The sequence below is a fragment of the Cyanistes caeruleus genome, chromosome 2 (assembly GCF_971803275.1).
Source record: "Cyanistes caeruleus chromosome 2, bCyaCae1.hap1.1, whole genome shotgun sequence".
NCBI lineage: Eukaryota > Metazoa > Chordata > Aves > Passeriformes > Paridae > Cyanistes > Cyanistes caeruleus.
The window spans coordinates 116,631,775-116,648,641 of NC_141702.1; the positions used below are offsets into that span (position 1 = coordinate 116,631,775).

General features: G+C 41.6%; 1 protein-coding gene and 1 long non-coding RNA gene across 8 annotated transcripts in view; one reads left to right on the forward strand and one right to left on the reverse strand.

Moving 5' to 3' along the window:
- Nucleotides 1-16,867, reverse strand: part of PLCB1 (phospholipase C beta 1) — a 378,787-nt gene that overhangs the window by 154,254 nt on the left and 207,666 nt on the right. The gene's annotated exons all lie outside the window — the stretch shown is intronic.
- LOC147655161 (uncharacterized) lies at nt 7,661-10,063 on the forward strand. Its single transcript, XR_015282049.1, has 2 exons — nt 7,661-8,424; nt 8,531-10,063. It is a non-coding gene; the product is annotated as an uncharacterized LOC147655161 (long non-coding RNA).

A 16,867-nucleotide genomic window follows, 5' to 3' on the forward strand; every position in this document is an offset into this window, starting at 1 on the left:
TAATTTCATGGATAAGAGAGCTGAAGTGCTCAAATGTTTAATGACCTCAGAACAGGAACTTGGAGACACAATTTGTAGCTCACAAAATGCACATACCTTTACAGTTTTGCTCCTGTTTACTGAAAATACTGAACAGGAAAGCCAGACATGAACATGAAAAAGGTAATAAATACCTTGAGAACACACCTGCATTATTATTATTAATTACTGCAATTTTACTGCAATGATTTGCTGTTCAGATTTTGCATAAAGATATTTCAGAATCCGTTCCAAAATTCTATTTGTGGTTGCTTTTGACACCATACAGAACTGCTGATTTTTCTATATAGGTGACAGCAAATATATATATTAAACAGCAGAAATTTAGCATCTCAAAAGAAATTCAAAGGTCTCTCTGGTGTGAGAAACAACATTAAAACTAAGCAATGGAATTCCTCATTAGATAGCCCATAACACAAGCACAAGAACAGAAAACTTTTCATTCAGTAAACCACATGTCCCTAAAAATACCTGGCCTAACACCAAATTATCCAAGGTGCAGTTCTCAGCCTTTCTTCCCCAGCACAGCAATTATGCCTCCATTGTACTCCAATCTCTTATTTTTAGCAATGAATGTATCCATACAAAAAGCTGATTAACTTCTCATCAGCATCTGGCACAGCACAGGCTATTCTTTCACAGGTAACCAAAAGCTGCCCCTTGTTTTTTTGCCAGCAAAAATGCTCCAATGAGCAATTTAGGAATATTTATCCCAGACACAAGATTGTTCTCCTGTTAACACACTGACGTATCTTGAGATTAAATTGTAAGAATAAATTTCAGCTCCTGAATGGTGAAAAGGTTTTGTGTGGAGCCTGCATGCTGCCTCCCTTCCCTTTGGCAGGATGCCTTTGCGGATGATTGCTAATTTTTAAATACTAAAAAGTCTATCCTGCTATCGCTAAATGCATTCCTGAGGCAAAAGAGAAATGGGAAAAAAATATGAGGATTAAAGCAAAATATCTAAAATCTCCCTTTTGTTAGGGAAGGGAAATATGTTATGCCCTGAAAGCCTATAGAAACCACATTGCGTTATTTTGTTTTCTTGTTGGCTGGGGGATTTTTCCCCTCTGAAAACATAAACAGCGATGACCCCCATCACTACTTCACGAAGAAATGCAGAAATCACAAGTGTTTCCTACCCAAAGTCTGGAGAGCATCTGATAAATTCAGGCTCTGATCAACACCCCCTGAAAAATCCCCAGCAAAATCATCACCTTTTTGATCCATGGGAGCTACAAATACCTCAAACTAAGATGTTTCCTCAGCTTTCAACTTACAGACTCTTCACTATCAGAAAAGTTGCCTTGCTGCCACTAAAAAAACAAACAAACAAACAAAAATCACCAAACCTAAAAAACAAACAAACAATAAACCCCAGAAGAAAACTCAGTTTCCTGGAAGCTTAGAAAACTAAAGCCTGGTGGAATCTGGACTTGCAAAAATGCTGTGTCTGTACAACCTGCTGTCCTTAAAGCAGCCCTGTCACCTGCCACCCTCCAGGGTGTCACCCCAAAACACCCCAGTCCTGGATGAGGGTGCCCCCCCATGGGATAACCCACACTTCCCTGCTGGTAGGAACTTCCAGGAGAAATAAAAAAAAATAGACAATATCATTCTTTTTCTTTTCTCCAATGAAATATCTGGATGTTTTTGACCTGAGCAAAAACAAATTTAAATTTGCAATATCCACTTTGGAGGTTTTTGTTAATTCAGAATGTCTTTAGTGACTTTGTTTATTTTTAAAAGCCATGCAATACTCTTAGTGCACAATCACATCCTAATCCATGGTTGCATTAATCACATTTTAAATGACAAGGACATCCGTGATCAAAGAATCTCATCTTGCTTGAATCACAGTAGCTCCTGATACAGCCTGACACTGATCTGGACCAGAAGAGGCTTCAGTGTTAAAGAACAAAATCAGATTCACTATTAGCCTGCAGTTATTCTCCTTTCTTGTTGATAATTTCAGTCCTTTCCTATTAAACCATACTGGGTACATCAGGCAGATTCTCAGCCAGAGGCATCTGTAAAGTATTCAGGTCTAATCCATGTCCAATCCATTCAGGAATCCTAGAGATAACCTGCAACTCCCTACACACTGGCTCTGTCCCTGGATGATAATTTCACCTCCTCATGGGATGCAAAAGAACATTTCTGCTCCCCCAAATATCCCCTTAACAACCCATTTTTAAGAAATGACTTCCAATTGTACGTGGTAGATCTATGTGACCATCCTGATACCGCTTCCAATTCTGACTGGAATTATTTCATTTCTCCTTTTTCCAAGTTCACAAACCCACTTGATTCCAGCTTTATAACTTAATTCAGATTTTGGGAATCACATGCTCATTAAATGGCACGTGCTGTAGGATGCAGTCAAACACGCTGGCATTTTAACTGGCTGTGGAAATTGCCTCCTGAGGATTTTTATAGTCCAGGCTTGCTTTGTCCCTGGATTTAGCAGCAGCATGATGTTCCCATACATGAAGGGCTTCACACTTATTGCTTCACCAGATTTCCAAGCTGTTTGTTCATTCTGCTGGGTTTACTAATTGTGAGCCCAGCGAGCTCAGCCCAGGCTGTAAAATCCCAGCTAATTAAAGCTACCAGAGAAAAGGTGTGGGGAGATAATTTTTCAGTGTCTTGATCCTCAGGTATGACAAGCAGCAGCACCAGGGCTGCTCTCTTACAATTACAGGAACTGCCTGCATTAAATTAATTAATTTATATTCTAAACATGGTCTAACAAGTTATATTGTAAATATTACAAACACACAGGGAACGACCCCTACTTATGATGCTTCCCAGCAGGTAAAAAAGCCCCTTGATAATTACAGTGTTTCAGTACAAACTGACAGAGGTAGAAGGCCAGATGTAAAAGACATCCCCCATTGGGCCAACATCATTTTGCTCTCACATTTCTACAGTGAATCCCCTGCAAAGCTCAACGTTAAGCAGCTCCAGACAGAAAATGACACCTGGATTAAATTCAAACACTTGTTCATACCTGGTGGCACAAACATTTATTTTTACTGCACCCAGGGCTGTTCCACCACTACAACAAGGATGTGGAGAGACACCTCTGCCATCTGGCCCTGCCTGGAAACTGCAGGGCCTTGAATGGACTTCAAGAAACTTTCCATGCAATTTAAGATGACATTTCCCTTTTCTGTGAAGACCTGGGCCTCGTGGGGAGATTGGAGAAGGAATCCAAATCCTCCAAAGAGCAAGGGAATAATAACTGGGACATTGCATGGAAACCCATTCACAAAAATCCAGTGTGGGGCTTCATCTCAGCACACTTTCCCAAAAGCAAAAGTTTGGCATTTTGCCCAAACTCAATCTAAATCCTTTCTTGGCCAATGGAACAAGACAGGCACTTCCAGAGGGAGATGGCTGCTGCTAGAGCTGTACCAAGAGACACAACCTGGCTGGGTGTCCAGGTTTTAGGTAAGTAAAATGACAATTAATACAGAGGAAAAGTAATCTGACATGAACCGTGCAACACCTGACTAATCCCTGGCCTTGGATCACTTTACAGCTCAGCTTTTTCCAACAGTTTCACTGTCAGCTCACTATAGAGATGCTCCAGCCTGGTGGAGATCCACACAGGAGTACTGAAAACAGCTGGAACTACCAAAAAAACATTCTTTGTGCCTTTAGACTCCACATCTACAGCACAAAAAGCTAACAACCTTCTGGGTGTGTCACATTCACTTCTGAGTTCCCTGAAGCCTCCCACACTTTTAGATCGAAGCTGGAATTTTCCTGGCATGGCATTACCAAGTGGCTCAAGCCCCTGGGCACTCCTGTGCCCACAGCCATCAAATCCTAAAGGTCAAGAGTTAAGACTCTTGTGGATTTTAAGGGATTGTTCTCTTTTAGCAGGACAATATCATCCAAAGGGAGGTGCTTTCCAAAAATCAACAGTATCCATTAAATAATAAAAGCATTCTGCCTGAGACACGAAGCTCACAGAAGGCAATAAAACTGTCCACTGGTCACAAATCAGGTACTTTAAAGCAATATAAACAGCAATAAAAATGTTAGAACATTATTTCTGTAAACTTTGCTGCTAAAGCACTGTGACAGTTGTGCCTCAGCACATAGATTTGAGGAGGGAAATTCTTTTTTAATAGGCAAACCAAATGCCAGGATAGAGAGAGCCTTGGAGCTGGGCTGCAGGGATTAGGGCTCTGTATCAGGGACAGGAAAGCAGCTTCTCAGCAGCTTTTCATGACAGTGGTTAAAGGAAAGCATCCCAAATTTGTTCCTATAAATAAAAGGTTTCATTTGTACAGGAGAAGCATTAGGAAGGAGTGGAGTTCCTATTGTGGGCCTGATGCTGCTGTCAGAACTCTCTCCAGCCATTCACCAGGCTCCCAAGGCCATGGATGTGGTGACACAGCCCTCTGGAAGATCTCCTCAATAAGGACATTTTTCACAGAGACTGATTTCCCACACAGAGACAATAAGGTTTGTTTGTTTTTGCAGTGGTTCACGATCTGTTCTGACTCTTCCCTCTCCATGAATAAATCCCAATTCAGATGCAGTTGCCCCCATGGTTACAAAACAATCTGTCAGCTCTCCAAGAAGTGACAGCTGAGTGCAAGGATAAAAGGTTAAAAATAAAAGGTAAAATGTATAGAAAAGAATACATTATTTCTGCTTTCTGCAAACAGAAGAACCTTCTCTCAAGCAGCATATTGATACTGAAATTTAATAGAATTTTTGCAGTATTATGAAACTCACAGACAGCAAAGAAATAAGGGCTCAGTGGTGGAAGTGCTCGGTATGCAGAACTACTGAAAAGCTGCTTGACAGGGAACACAGCACCTAGCTAAAGCATTAGTGCTTTGGGAGATCCTTACTGAGAGGTGTAACTTGTAATATTAAAAAAGAACTGGCTTGGAAAATTGGCAGATCTTTAAACCCCTGAATTCCTTCCAAAATGTGTGTTAGGCTTTTATTTGGGGGGGGGAAAAAAAGTATTTTGATTTGAATTTATGACTGAGAACAGAAACATTTTTAGACTGGAAGAGGAATCAAACAGACCTTAAAGAGGTATTGTCTGATTTAAACTGAAGCAGTAACAAGCATCAATAACAGTATTTGGTGTCAGTGGAAGTAATTTTAAGCACAAAGGGAGTGTAGCAGCTCCTACAACCTGCAAAGAGTGGTAATGTCAGTCCAAAGTATTATAAAATAAACACTGGCTTAGCAGCTATCAAGAAGTTTGAGATCCATAAGAAATCCTGATGAGCTGGCACCATGAATAAAGTAAGTGGAATTTATCTATTTTTAGGGAAAAAAACTTGGAGAAATCAAAAATACATGTGGCACAGCAGAAAAGTACAAGCAGGAGAAGAGTATTACAACAGCTCTGACGAGTTCATCCTTGAGCCTTTGTAAATAAAACCCAGGGAAGGGTAGGAAGAATCCTACAAATACCTGCAAAGAAATTCAAACCCAACCGGAGCCATTAAAAAGCTGTGTCAGAATGGTGAATTACCTGAACTAGACTCACTCTCAGTTCTCACTGCCATTAGCTTTTTAATTACAGAGAAAGGTTAATAAAATGTAGCAGAAATACATTTATGACACTTCAAAGACAAGACTCTGCTAAATTCCAGTTCCATCCTGCAGCAAGTGCCTAAGACAGAATTAATAACCTGTAACTTAAGAGTCTTTCTTTTTAGCAATAAATATAGAGAGATATTGCACAGAAATTCTGCCTCAGGGACAACAAATCGATGCTGCAGCAATTCAAGTCAACAACAGCAACAAAGCTTTCACGGTTTTCCAAATCCTGTTGATCCTTTCAGACCAGGATCTTGGAGTAATGCAGGCAAACCAAGTTACAGCATTTATTACCTGCTGCACACATGACCCCCAAACACAGCCAGCTGCACGTGATAAGCACAAGAGTGACACTACATCACCTAAAGAATTCAGAGGAAACTCAATAATCTCCAGCTTAATAAACTGAATGTCCTGAGCACCTACTTCACCAAGCCTGTCAAAGCCTTAATATGTGCAACTGATTAGAAATGCCTATAAAAGTACACGGCTTGGAATCTCAGATGCTTTGCAGACTCCTGTTTAGCTCCCAAACTGGAGCGTGTCTTTAGCAGCCGATTTCATTCCCTACGGCTCGATAGAAAGCATGCACTGACCTGCAGCTGCCTGATCAGGTTTTCCTTATTCTTGGTGGCAGAACCCAGAATAATCCACTCTGATAATCCACCCAGGGTGAGATCCTTTCTTCCTGAAAGCCCAAGGCAGAGCAGGAGGAATCCAGTCATTGATCTGACAAGTAATTTGTGGCTTTGCTTGACAGAGATTAATTAAGATCGGAAGAGAAATGGGAGCAGGGACGATAAGCAACGGTGTCCCTGAGGGGGCTGATAAACCAGAGGGATGTTTCACAGCTAACTCTGAATTCTGAAGTCACTCAAAGCAGGACTGTGCTGAGGCAGCAGCTCCAGCCCTGGGCCCTCAGCAGCAGGATGGATGCTGAGAACAAGGAGATGGAGACCTGAGTCCCACCAATCTGGCTACAGAAAGGCTTTTGCTGTTTTGAGTCCAACCAGGAGCTGCTCAAGGACCAAACATTCAATGTGTCAAGTGTTTTTCAAAACTTAAGTCTTACTTGGAATAGAACGACACAGGTGAGTATTTAAAAGCATAACAGTGTGGCTTTCTGTACCCAATGTTACCATGTCAAGCTGGCAGGCAGGCTCTGGAGGGTGCTGTGCATCTACCAGGGTGCGTTCTGATGAAAATGCTTTGCTTTCATCTGGTAAAACATATCTGCAGGGCTTGAAGGCACACCCAGAGCTGCTCAGAGAAATTAAAATTACAGCAGAACTATAAACAGTGTGTGCTGGAAACAGACATGGCAACAGCACCTTCCACGCTTTTCCTAGGAAAGGGAAGAGAGCACAAAAGGAGGCTGGAATCCACGCTGCAACTTGGAGCAAAATTCTAAGTTAAAATGATGCTTAATTGCAGAAAGGAATTTTAATACAGACAGATTAGAATTATTTACCTGGATTCATCACTGTAAATCAGTGCAGTCTTCTGAATGTCAGCTCCAAATTAAGCCAATATAAATATTTGATGTAAGTTCATAACTATGTATAAACAACAATATACTAATGATGCTGAATTGTTTTGTAACACTGAAAATGAGATTTTACTCCTAATGAACTTTCTGCATACTCAAATTATTTCAAATTATTTGTTCTACCTCCATTTGTTCTGGTATATGAGATTACATTCATGAGGCATAATCGTGATGCATGGCAATATATATTTTTCACTATTTAGTAACTTGAAAAGAATAAACATCAAGCAATCCTGAAGTTTATGGACAAGTAAAACCCCACTGATGTCTGGAAATCGAGCTCAAGAGGAACTGCTCTGCAGCAGTGCATAAAGATTTCAGTGGGAGAAAATTCAGGCCTATTGCAGGTGCAACATTCACCCCCTGCATCCACTTGAACACCACGGAGCAATTAGCACGTTTTAAATGAGCTGAGGACAGAGGCAAGACCTTCTCCAGCAGGAGCAGCAGTAAAACCTGAGCCTAATTTGTGTCAGGTGCTGAAGTAAACCCAGAGCACTGACTGCCAGCTGTGCAGCTTTGGTGCCAGCAGAGCCCAGAGATCAAGACCTGAAATCTGGCTTAACAAAATACTCAGGATCAGACACTCGGGGAACAGGAGGAGGTAGCTCCTGCTTCCAGAAGAACAGTGTGGGAACTGTGCAAGGCAGGGAATGGCATCATTTCATCAGTCAGGCAGCCAAGTAACATCTGACAGAATTTTACTTTTATGAAGAAAATTGTGGCTGAAGCCGAAAGCAGATGAAATACGACACCACAGCAATGTGATTTCTCTTTTTCCAAGATGGATCTGCCTTCCTGAGTTTCCTCTTGTACATTTTCTCCGAGCAGCAGCGGTGTCCAGCTCTGCTCTGGAGATGTCTGTGGACTTGGATACAGGCTTGGCATCCGTGTGTCTCACTTTGGATACAGTGCTGCAGTTTAATCCTACGCAAAAACCATCTCTTGCTCTGGTACTCGTAGTCAGTGCTATTAATTGGCTGCCTCAATCGTTAATGAACCTTCTTGGTGAAACATCTTCATCCCATGTAACATTTGCATTTCCATACGTTAATGAAAGTGGGATATCAATTAAGAGACGGAAAAAGAGCAACTTGGAGAAAACCAAACCACACCTCAGGCAAGACCCAACCACAAGAATGAATCTTTGCTCTGTAGCCACCTTTTTATCACTTTTATTTACCACGTTTTGCTACTGGTTCTTGTACATGGAGGTAAATTAATGCACTAAAATTCACCTGACAGATCAGGTACAGGCTTCATATTCAGAAGTTTCTTCCTAATTTATAAAAGAAAGAATAAACATTTTCTAAAAGTTTTTTTGGTGACTTTACCAAAATCTGTATCTGCCCACAGGTGCCTGCTGGGACTCCTGCAAGCACCTCCTCCCTCCACCACCAAAACACCTTTACAGATCTACTCTCCACGCCCCAAAGTGGGCAAAAGCTGGAATCAAGTCTCAAGGGTTACATCTCCCCCATCTGTTTTTCTTAGTCCCTTTATGTGTCTGCATTTAATTTTGGTACTGGGACTTCTGACATTTTGGAAAACTTCAGGCTCTCATCATCTGATTCAGATGCAACCCCAGACTCGTAGACACCTACGTTGTGGGGGTGGCTGGATTCTCAACTCTGCTTCAACTTTCTCTCCTATTTTAGCATTACATAACGCATCTATTTCAGTCTGTGCCATCAAACATTAAAATTAAGAAAAGCTACGCTTCATAGCTGAATATAAAGTGAGCTCTTGATGCTCATGTTCCCAGCAGGGACATTTAACTATATCCAGTCATTGCCACAGGCACCTGTGTAAATGGGCTGTAGCAATTTTGCATTCACAATAATTTTTTTTAGAAAATTATTAGAAAATTATTTAGAAAAAACTGCAGGTGCACATTAATACTTTAATGTACAAACTGCAGAGAATGCAAACTGTGCCATTACTATAATTTGCCCAATACCTCCATAGGACATTTTAAACTTAAGGTTTATATGTATTCTTTTATTCCCAGATAACAGTCTATGAGTTTTGTGATAATAAAATACAACAACAACAACAACAAAAAAAAAGCTTAATGCTAAAATGTACATGTTTAATAAAATAGGAACTAGAAATTATATAAAAAAGCAGCCCTTTCATATTTTACTCACAGTGTGGCTTTGAGCAAGGAAAGTTTACCAACTACTTCTTTGGAAAACCTATTGCAACAATGCAAGTTTTGAAAGAAAAGACATAATTTTACAGCAGAGTTGTAAGCAGGAAAAAGAAGACAATCCCTATCAGCAAAGATGAAATAAAGTGCTCTCTCCTCTGGCTCTGAACAGAGACAAATGTTATTTGTTTTAATGAAGAATAGCTCATACAAATGCACTTGGGACCTGTTTTGGTTTGGGTTTGGTTTTTGTTTTTTTTGAAAAGCTTTGTCAGATAATGTTTTAATGTACTCCCAAATGTTTTATATTATGCAGCTGACCCAAGTCATTGTCTACTACGTAATGAAAACGTCCAGATTCATCTGTGAAGCAGAAAGTACTTGCAAAGTTAATGGGGTTTGATAAATGACACCTTCTTCCCCAGCCCTCCTTAAGCTGATGCAGTGATCACACATCTGTCTCCCTTCCCACTGGAATATTTATTTCTGCTGCCTCCCAGCCCTGAGAGCTCTCACCTGCCGGCTGATATTAAGCAACAGCCTGACAGCAGAGGGAAGAAAATAAAATGAATTTGCACAAGTCAAGAGTAACTGGAAATATTCCTAGAGAGGGACAGATTAGCACAAGAATGACTGCTGGTCATTAAAAGCTGTCCAAAACACTCTGCAGTGTAGGTCCCTCATATTTCATCTATTTCTACTCTGGGAAAAGTGCTCTGCTTGCAGAGCTGTCTCTATTTTTATACTTTCTGAAGAGAAGGAGTCAATGGGTTTCACACTGCTTTAACACACAGCACCCTGGAGAATTTTGTCCAATATTATGTAGTAAAGTGGTTACAGCAAAAAGGAAAACCAGTGCCACACATTTTCCTGAGAACCAGGAGGGACTTTGCCCAACACTGAGCAGCAATGGCTGGTACTGAACACAGAATCGCCCACACCACTGCGGGGAAAATGCAGAACAATATCCAAACTTATACACAGGTAAACTCATCTGATCAGCAAGTTAAGAGCTACAATCTTGGGAGACAAGATGTGCTTTCAGATCCTGCGCCTCTCTGGCAGTACAAACATTTCTATCTGCTCGTAAAAATCATCCCAGGATCGAGCTGCAAAGAGCCTCAAGAGCTTGGGAAATTCAGCCCATCCTCTGCCAGTGAAATGCTGCTGAGAGCTGTGTATGGCAAACCCGAGAGAGACGTTTTATCAGGGAATTCAGACCAGCAACAATAGGCTGACAGACATCCCCAGCCCTCAGCTTAGCCTAGCTGTCCTGTGGGGGTTCCCATGAAGTCTGGCCACAAGGAGAACAATGCTGCATTCAGCAGGGTGGAGTTGATCCTCTCCTGGGAGGAAGGATTTGGGTTAAATAAGACCTCAGCTTCTTCAGCTGTTGCCTCCTGAGAAGCAGCTCATTCATACTCCCAGCTCTGCCTGGCAATACACACCCAGAGCAGTGGCTGGGCCCAGCCAGGAGCTGCAGCCCCTCGCTGGGGCTGTGGGGCACAGGCTGCTGGATGCTCCTCTCCTGTGACCTCAGAGCCACAGCACCATTCCCTTGGGTCTGCGCTCACTCCTCATTTCAGGCTTCCTAAAGGCCCCTGCCTTTCCAGCTGTGAGTTACAGCTACAGAGGCGCAGTTGGCTGAGAATCCCCGGCTGTAAATTCAGGCACGGCCTCTCCTTCGTGGCCCTGCAGGTAAAAACCCCCTCAGATACATCCCAAAGGTCTCCCCATTCTCCGCAGTGGAACTTTCAGCAGAGCCCAGTGGGAATTCTCCTGACCACTGACTTCATCAACCCTTGAGGGATGCTCTGGGCTGCTCCAGAGCTGCTCAGAAATTCCCTTTCCACAGGGGAAGGCACCAAGATTCCTCCCCACAGCAAGGCACACATCACCGCAGCCCAAAGTTCTCCTGGAATTTCAGCACATTGCCAAGGTTGGCAGAAAACTCTTGCCACAAACACGGGGATTTTCTCACTGCCCTCCTTGTTTGACAAATTTTTGTTCAAATTTTGTCTAATTGTCGTAAAGCATATGTATTCATTTAAAAACACATCATTCAACCATCCAGCACACTTGGAAATGCATATTCAACAGGAGATAGGAAACTCAGCCTTCTTAAAATCCTGGGATTACTTTCCACGTGGAAACAAATTTAATGATTTCTGTACATTTACTATTAATTAAGTACTCAGTTACTACAAAACCAGCAAATATCAAAACAGATCATTTACACAGAGTGAAGTATACACAGAATGCCAAATAATATTCTCCTCCTTCAAAGATTAGACCTGTAAAACCAAGGGAACAAAGGATGCAGTGCAAGCAGGACTCAGCAATCAAAGAAGCCATACAATAAGATTAAACTCCAAAACCTTTATGAATACTCTTTCCTGGAGAAATTGAACTAATAATTTCTCCAATACCCCTTCAAAGGCATTACTTAAGTGCAAAGCTACGCACATATCTAAAAATATTTATGGGCATGGAAGTCTTCCTGTAAATTGAAAATAAATTAATCAGCTCAGCCAGTGTTTCACTGGGGCCCCTGTTGAAGGCAGAATACGTGACACGGTCCGAATAAAAGATGAGGTCGTTCCATAATCTCCATGGATGCAGTTCTTGATGAGGTTATGAATAATATCACTTCTTATTATATCTCATGGCTGTTTGAAGTCATTCTGCATCTCGGTGTGCACGAGCCGAGTATCGCTCCATCTGGAAATACATTCCTTAAAGGAAGCAATTTTGCTCATGTAGAAAGTCTAATCCTACAAAGTCCCCAGGAAAAGATTCTGCCAACTTCAAAGCAAACCGCACTTCTTGCAAAATATGGTAATAATTATCCATCCCTTCAGCACATTAGGAATATTCATTTCATCAAGGTCAGGCAGCGAGATCCACTTGAGGGACTGTAACTGCTTGCTCATTTTAAAGCCTGATTTCTATATATTGCCCCATAAGTCTCTGGGAAGTGTGAACACGAACATGCTAAAACTACCAGGTTGTTAAGTAGGAAAACTACACTGAACCCCTTAATTTAAAAGGCTGTTTTATTTTGTTAGACTAATTTAAGGAGTTCTGTCTGGTTTTTTACATTAAAACACACTTTTCACTCAGTAGCTGAAGTTATTTGTAGCTTATGCATATAGAGAGATTCATCACCAACAACACCAAAAGAAGAACTAAATACAAAACCAAGCAATTATGTTTCTTAATTGCTGCTGTGTCATCTAGGGTCAAAGGTATCAACATCTCTTCATCACACTTGACATCCTTAGGCAGCATATTGAGAGCGGCTCAGATGCTTCAAATGCAAAACTACAAAACACACAATCCTGGGCAGCACTTATGGGTTTAATATTTCTAAATTATAAAGTTAAATCCCCAACACTGCCTCAGTCTCTCCATGGGTTCTGGTCTGGGAGGTGGTTAATAAAACTAAGTTGTTAGTGGAAGATTTTTCATAAAAGATAAAGTTGCAGCAGAGTTGTTTTTATTATGATGACAATAGTCCTACAGGGGCAAGGAGGGTTTTCAAAGACATTTTTGCAGCTTTTCTAGCAGGAAACTTTCAAACATGAGATATCCATGCCTAAACAGAAAAAGCAGTAGATGCAGTCAACAGACTCCTGAATTGTCTTTCCCATGCCTCACTGCAGAAAAAAGCCCACACCTTTATTCTGCAGATACTAATTTCAGAACATGGTATTTTTAGGAAGGAAAAAAAAAAACAGAGAGGAAAAAAAACATATGACTGACATGTATTAATTAAACCCTGCTGTGATGTTTATTAGTTTGGGAATAATTATTTAATCAAGAAATAGCTGCCAAGCTTTTGATTTGATGCTGATGAATAGATATGTTCAAAGAGATATTTGAAGCCAACCGAAGTAAAATAAAAAATCCAGAATAATTCATAGGAATTTGAAAGCAGTGGCTCAGCACAAGAACACTGACCTTGCACGTATTAATGTTCTAAGTCTGAGACCTTTGGCTTCTTTTCTGAGTAAACACCACTGTGATCTGCAAATGTTTATTGGCATGACTGAGCCAAACATGAAAACAACCCATGGCACAACCTGAAGGGAACAGGACAAACAACCTGGCAGCTCGCCGACAGCTTGTGCTGTGTGTCCTTCCTCTGCTCCCACAGAAACCTAAGGAAAAAAGAATCATGGAATGAAAGAACAAGGAAATCCAGAAAGACAATGAGGAGGAAGAGGAATGGCCCAAATACAAAGCTTCTATGATTTGTCTAGAGTCAAGCATATGCCATGGGGGATTGAAAACCAGCTAAAACTCACACATATATATGTGTACACATACATACCATAAATATGGCTTAGAATTATCTTTTTAGACATTGTTAGGCATTGTCTTGTTAGACAACCTTTCTAAGGGATCAGGATCAGGGAACTGGATGGACATGAAAGATTTTTCCTTTATGGCTAATTTTTCCACTTCCTGAAATCCATGTACTAAACTGTGGAAGGGGCTGTCAGTTCAGTGATTCATTTATGCTTCTCTAAAAATGCTACAACCTTCAGGGGATCGATCTTATGCCAGGAATGTCTGATAAAGGAGCGTTGATTCCCTCTGGAGAGGCAGGACGTACCAAGGAACAAACTGCACCCAAGCATGAAACCAGGGCCTTCACAGGTATCTGGTGCTGCAGCTTTAACAGACTTGGCTTTCTCCCATTGAGGTAACAATCTAATTTTAAAAGAGTGGGAGATTTTGTGAGCCTGAACGTCAACAAAGGTTTTGTCTGTCAGAGTGAGGAGGCGTAATGGGAACTGAGGGAGGAGGAAGGTACCACGTTGTAGAAAAGGTGCTCGAGCTCTCCAGAGCACAGTTTTCTCCTTCCCAAGCAAATCTGAGCTCAAATTTACCGTGTGTGGGGACCCTCTTGAGAATACACCATTGGTGCCATCATTTCAGACCCACTCCATTTGTCAGCTAAGGCTTGGGATTTTAGTCTTGGCCTACTTTGCTGAGGTTCACTTCCAGCTCTTTCTGTGAACATTTTATCCAGCAAAGCCAGAGTTTCACAAGATGGAGCCTGCACTTACTAACGAGGTGCAGGTAATTTTAGCAGTGCTGTATCTTGAGGCTCCCTTTCCTGTTGAGCAGTTTGAAAGGATTCACACTGGCAGGGCAAGGGGTAGGACATATACAGTTCATCTCTTCCCACCTTCTCCTATGTGCCTGGATAGCATAGCCAGCCTTAGTTCTGCCTTTCCCACACTTTTGAGGAAATAATTAACTAATTTTAACAGGTTTCCTCTCAGACAATTTCCTGTGTTTAACTTACCCAAGTAAAGGAGCGAATGAAGTACCTAATTTACTGATTTTCAGAGTAAATTGTGAACAAGGACAAATCAGAACAAATACCTGCAATTAAAGGAGCAATCTTTACTAACTAATACATGGTGATACAGGATCAAAGCCTGGCGAAGGTGAGAAATTTTCTGGTTTTCACATGTTTAATCTCTTCCGCAGTATAGGACAGTTTGTTTTGAGTGGCCAATATATACTCAGTCTACAAGCATTCTGGTCTCCACTGAGAGTTTACTTCAAGCTGAAAACCCATTTCCTACAGACAAGATTTTAAGGAGTGTCTAGACAAGTCTTCACCCAGGTGTCATCTATTAGAAACACAGAAATTTCTTTACCCTGGGTAAAAATAACCCAGCATGGGGTGTACAATGACCAAAATAACTGTGCACAAGACTTTAAGAAGACAATAAAAGGCCTGCAAAACCTTAGAGGAATGCCAGAAAATTCAGATCTGTGATTAACAAAATCCTGTTCCATCTATTTAACATTTTTAAGGTCACCCCCCTCAGCAAGGATTGCATGCACTAAGACTCAGACCTAGTCCCCTCTATCTCAAAGTACTGTCACAGGCACACACAGTCTGTTCTTTCCCCCACCCCTCAGAAAAAGGACCTGAGGCTAAACTGGGTTAGTGTGTCACTGTGGCAGCAGTTTTTCTGCCGAAGACACATCGTGCACAGAAAAAGGACCAAGAGAACAACAGAAAAATGACATCTTGTTTTGCTGGGGCACAAGCTTGGAAGAAAACCAAACTGAGTGGGTTGCTCATCTATTGCCTTTTGCATTATTTTGTGTTGTTTGATGCCTCATTTCAGGTGCTCGGTGTTCTCTCTGAGGGCTGGAGCACATGATCACCATCTCACCGAGGAGGCTACAGGAAAACAGGTGCAGAGTCACTGTCCATCCCCTCATATAATTTCTCCTTGAACCCACCTTCCCAACCCTCTCAAACTCTTCACCTCCTGCAGATCAGGACCATGGTACATCAGGCATAATTGTGAAGGCACCCAGGTGTATGACTCTGCTTTGGATTTGCATCTCAACAGCTTTTCAGGGCCGTCCAAATCTCTCTAGCTCTCCATGTGCTCTTTAGACAGCTGTGGAGTCAGAGGCACATCTAGAGCAGATGACAGCTCTCTGGGCATGTAACAGTGCTGGGGCCCTTTGGACAGAAATCCTTCTGCCAGACAAATAACAAACACTGATACACTTTTCAAGTGTAATCTTGCAATTGATTACCTGCCTGCAGTGATGTGATGGCATACACAGAAAAGCATTACAAAGTCTAAAGGAATACAAGGAAACACATCTTGGGCTCTTTCAATAGCTCAGCATCTCAGGGGGAGGAAGAAGGAAGCATGCTGTGACCACAGCAGCATTTGGCTTAAAACACAGTGCATGATTTATTAATTTTGATGAAGGTTCTTGTAGCAAGTGTTATGTCCATCTAATTTAAGAGAACAGAACATGTTTAATACTGAGCAATCTTGCTGAATATGCAAGCTGAGCTCTCCACCACCCAACTGGACCACACTTCCACGTACAGAGTATTTTTACAGAAATGTCTGAGCCTTACTGGACTGAAAACTGCGCAAGCAGCTGTGGAACAGATTCAGCAGAATCTGCCTTCTAGAGAGAGCTGAAAGCTCAGCCTTGTGCCAGTGCTGTTGTAGACCGGGTTTCTGTTTCCTTACAGGCTGAGCCAAATCAAGTCTCACTAAAACCTCCTTCAAAGCCTGTATCAGCTCTCACATTTTACACAGCACTGCAGGCAAATTATCTGAGCACTGCTTTGACTCCTCCCCAAGAAAATGTGCAGCAACATACTAAACAATGATCCTACAAGATCTGCAATTTGGGGTTATCACTAATAGGAAACAACCTGTGAGCAACAGAACTGAAATAAGACAAAGAGATAGAACCATGCATATGAATCAGGCATGGACATTATCTCTAATAAGCCTTGAGATGTGTTTTTCTGTCTACACATGAGCACTACAAACATTATTTTTCCATTACCACTGGAAAGATATCTCCCTCCCCAGAAACATCAAGCTGCATGCTTTATTTTTCGCTATTCACAGACAGACACAAAAGCCTCATATGAGCATCTCATATGTTTTATACTCATGATTTGAGGGTGAAGCCCCATGCCGAGCCACACAAACAGTGTCAGTTTAATTGGGATGTTCCGA